The 4,598-nt window shown below is 34.6% G+C and overlaps 1 long non-coding RNA gene across 1 annotated transcript; it reads left to right on the forward strand.

The window, feature by feature from the left end:
* Window positions 1–278: 278 nt before the first annotated feature.
* LOC104900972 (uncharacterized) lies at window positions 279–3,469 on the forward strand. Its single transcript, XR_791128.4, has 2 exons — window positions 279–1,282; window positions 3,057–3,469. It is a non-coding gene; the product is annotated as an uncharacterized LOC104900972 (long non-coding RNA).
* Window positions 3,470–4,598: the final 1,129 nt, after the last annotated feature.

Consider the following 4,598-nt stretch of genomic DNA (forward strand, 5'->3'; position numbering starts at 1 on the left):
ATTATTTGATAGCTTACACTATACAATATGATGTAACAAAATAAATAATTTGATGAAGTAATAAATAAGTATAACATCAATAGAGGCACAATTTTGTCATAATTTTTTAAGCTAAAACTATTTAAAAAAAATGTATCTAATACTAATATGTTGTGTCTAAAACTGCATATAATACAACCGATCAACTAAAGGTGGAGCATATCTTCATTCCCAGATTTGAAATTAGTAGCAATTTTACCGACCAAAAAGCTTCCCCTTGTTAACTTAATAATGTTGCTTTTCTCCTGTAAAGCTATGTATGAAAATTACATTACTCTTATTGTGTAGCATAAGTATTGTTTTATGATTATTGTATTATTAATGATCTTTTGATTATTATTTTGGTTTTAATCATCTCAAAATTTGAAGATTTTCCCACCTAAGGATGTCGGCAAGTAAAGACATTGTCCGTTGAATTAATCACTAAATAGCTCAAACTAACAAGCATGGATCTTCTAAGTTTCGGATCATAATATGTAAGCCCAGCAAGTTTACAAGAACCATGTGCCTCGACATACAGCCCCCTAGTGCACATCGTTGGACTACCCCACCTTCGGCTGTGGTGAAAATCAACGCACACGCCTCTTTGACCGTTGAACACTACAAGAAATGTGATCAAAGAGGGCAATTTATTTGAATAAAATAGGGCAACTAGTTGATTGCCTTATCTAATAGTATCAAGGAAGACAAGAATATTTCCCCCTTTTTGATATTAACTAAGAAGACAATCATATTGTTTTGCCCTCTTTGCTATCACTTAATAAAACAATTTCAAATTTGCCCTGTTTGATACCAACTAAGAAGACGATTTTCCAATTTTGCCCTCTTTGATGTTAACCTAAAACAACAATTTAATGTTTTGCCCTATCTAATTTTAACCTAAAACAACAATTATAAGTTTTGCCCTCTTTGATAAGAGTCAAGGAAAAAAAAAAAGACAAAAAAATATTAAAATAACAAAGTCAATTATAGTCAGAACGTTCTACAAACTTTGTTAAAAACGTTGTATTCGTAAACTTCCCGCAAACAACGAAGTATGAATATCTACAAAATTTGTCCCAAAAAATCTTCAATCTCCAGTAATTTTGGCAGAAATCTTCAATCGTAATTTTCAATCGAACATTGAAAGGGAACCGTTCATCTTCACTACAAGTTTTAGGGTTTTTCGCAGATTTTTCTTCGCAATTTTGGACGTATCTCGCAGATTTTTCTTCGCAATTTCCCAATTCGATCTCATCTTCAGGTAAATCATTCAATTCACCTTGTTAAATGATGCGTATGGATGATTGTTTCAGCAGTAGTAGTTTTCGTAAGTGATTTCTTAACTTTCCCCACAAAATCAGACGAATTTAGGTCTAGTGATTGGATAATGATTTTTATGAATCGATTATATTTAGTGATTACGCTATTTGTTTTTTCGTTCTTATTATACGAAATTGATTGATTGAAATTGTTGATTGAGAATACTGAAATTACTTCCTGAAATCTATCCTTAAATGTTATTGCAATTCGTTCTTCTTCCTTTGAGTTGTTTATATCTGATTCTGTGTTCTGAATTTCTTCAATCTTCTCTGAAATCTGCAGAATTAAAATCTCTAAATCACTGATTTTTTTCTTATTGTTTCTGATTGTTTATCTGAGTTCTGACATCTGATCAGATTCACTTTCTTGAAATTACTTCATTTGATTTGTTTTAATAATCTAAATTCTTCATATCTGATTCAAAATCTCATATTAAGATGCCTCAAATTGAAAATAAAATTCCAAATTCTACTCCAATAAACCTGCAGAATCCTAGCAATATCTAATGTGTGCAGGGATTGTAGGAGGGGGGGTGTGTGCAGGGGCTGTAGGAAGGGCTGTAGGAGGGGGTGTGTAGGGGCTGTAGGAGGGGGTGTGTGTGCAGGGCTGTAGGAGGGTGTCTGTGTGCTACTGCTTGATATGTGATTATAGTTGCACTACGCGTGAAATTGAAGTACATAGATTGCACAGGGGATAGAACAATATATTCTTGCTGATCTAAAAATTGTTATGTGGTTCTGTACATAAAATGCCTGAATTGATGGTCACATCATTATTTTCTGGCTTCTGAGCCTCATTTAAGAAGATTTGTACAATATATGTCCAATGGGGTGTCTGTTGTAGTTAAGAGGATTAGAGATATGAATCAACTTGGGAAAGATGAATTTGATGCTGAGATTAGGAGGATTATAAAATTTCGTCATAAAAATATTTTGACACCCTTAGCTTTCCATTATCGAAAAGAAGAGAAGTTTGTGGTTTCTGAGTACATTCCTAAAGGCAGCTTGTTGTATGTCTTGCATGGTATGATACCTAAATTATCTCGATCTTCAGAACATAACTATCATATTCTTCAATGGTAGAGTTAGTTTAATTGTGTTCACATATTAGAAATTTTAGCAGTTAGTACAAATTAAAGCTAAGTATTGGTTGATTGTTTGTTGGTCCTCTATTCCTCAATACATGCAACTTTGTGACAGTTTTCAATATTTATTTTTTTGGTGAAACACGGATGCATTAAAGTTAGGAAGTTATGGCTAAAAGCCTGAGCACAAAGTTGTCCTATAAGTTCAAGAGGTAACTAGGGTCTAGGGAGTGGGTATAAGCCTCGTTACATTAATAAGTTCAAGAAGGTAATGGAGTACATGTACAGCTTGTACATACAAGATGCTCACATTGAAGTTAACCAGCCAACCACTGCTGTGCTGACTGCACAAATGCTATCTAAATGCATGTATATTGTCAAAAACCTCATTATATTAACAATAATATGCCGCACACACGCTTGGTTGAAGATAAAGGAGGTCAGAATTGGATATCAATTAAGGGAGATAAATTTGTGTTTCCTGGTGGTGGCACACAATTCATTCATGGTGCTGATCAATACTTGGATCAGATTTCACATGTTTGATGGCTTGCAATACAGAGTACTATGTTTCTTGTACCCATAAGGAATTATTTGCTGTTGTTTCTGCTGACAAGTATTTTATCTGCAGATGGTTCCTGACATTAAATTTGAACTGCTGTTATGGTGGCCATGATGGCGAGGTGAGTCGACTTTTTCGGAGTGTTGTTTATGCAGTCGACATCAGGCTGGTGGGTAGCTTGCTAAAGAGGAGGTTATCGAGAGAAAAAAAGATGACTGATGCTAAGAGAATTTTATGATCTGCCATTGCTTCTGTGGAACTAAAATTACGTACCTTGGGAAATTTTGTTATTAGGACTGATGTTTGTTAATACTTTGATGGAAATTTGAGATGGTATGGACCTATATTTATATAGATTTTGAGGAGGTGGCTTGTGATTTCGTATCCGCCTAGGATTATGGTTACGAGTCGAATTATATTTCTAGAAGAGACGGATGTTTCTAGATTCGTAATGCAAGTAATTTTACCAAGTTTAATTCTAATGCAAGTAATTTTACCAAGTTTAATTCTAATAGGAATCGGAGATCATATATCAATTTCCAATAAATCCCTTACTATACCGCCATTCACAACTTTTTTTTTAGATAATGACTAACAAAGTAAAAAGAGGGCAATATTTTATTTTTGCCCTACTTGATAAAGTATAAAGAAGGCAATATTTTTTTTTTGCCCCGCTTGATAAAGTACAAACAGGGCAATATCTTATTTTTGCCCTGTTTGTTCTAGACCAAATAAGACAATTATGTTTGTCTTCCTTGTTTTTGAGCAAAGAGGGCAAAAGTATTGCCCTTTCTGATGATCATAGAGGGCAACTTTATTTGCCTTAGTTGATGAATCAAAGAGGGCAAAATTTTTTGCCCTTTTATTATTGGATCAAAGAGGGCAAAAATATGAGATTTGCCTTTGAAACCTAATACAACGGGGCTACAAGGGCAACGGAAGGGCAATTTTAAAATTGCCCTCGTAACCTATGAAGGCAAATTTTGTATCAAAGAGGGCAATTTTAATTGCCCTCCTTGAAGCTATTTGTTGTAGTGGAAGGGTGGGTTGGAATGGGTGTCGTAGCCAGGGTTAAGGACGGCAAGGTGCTCTTTGCGGCAACTAGAAGAGTTCGTGCTTGGCGATGGTCCTCGTAAATTGCGAAAAATAGAGCCCTAATCCTTGCTATTAAACTTGTTAAACGTCATGGTTATGCAGATATTATTTTGGAGTCGGATAGCCGAATTCTAGTGTTTCGTCTATCGAAAGCTTTAGTTTGTATGTCTGATTTTGATAATGTTTTAGAAGATATTTTATCGCTTAGCTCTAGTTTTAATTCCATAGTATGGTGTCATGTAAAAAGGGGTGGGAACTTTGTGGTTCATCACTTAGCTAAGATAGGGCCTTTTGGAGTGGAACAAGTATGGGAGAATCATTGTCCGGCTGAGATTTGTCCCTATATACTCTTGGAGGTTTTGTCCATTGATTAATGCACTATTGGAGCTTTCCTTTAAAAAAACAAGCATGGATCTCATTATCAACCAACAAATCGCTGCTAACATGTTTATCTTAAGAATTAATACAACCAAAAGTACGTAGAAACAAACCAAGTAATTGTTATCAAAAATAAAC

Source organism: Beta vulgaris, chromosome 8 (assembly GCF_026745355.1).
Source record: "Beta vulgaris subsp. vulgaris cultivar EL10 chromosome 8, EL10.2, whole genome shotgun sequence".
Taxonomy (NCBI): domain Eukaryota; kingdom Viridiplantae; phylum Streptophyta; class Magnoliopsida; order Caryophyllales; family Amaranthaceae; genus Beta; species Beta vulgaris.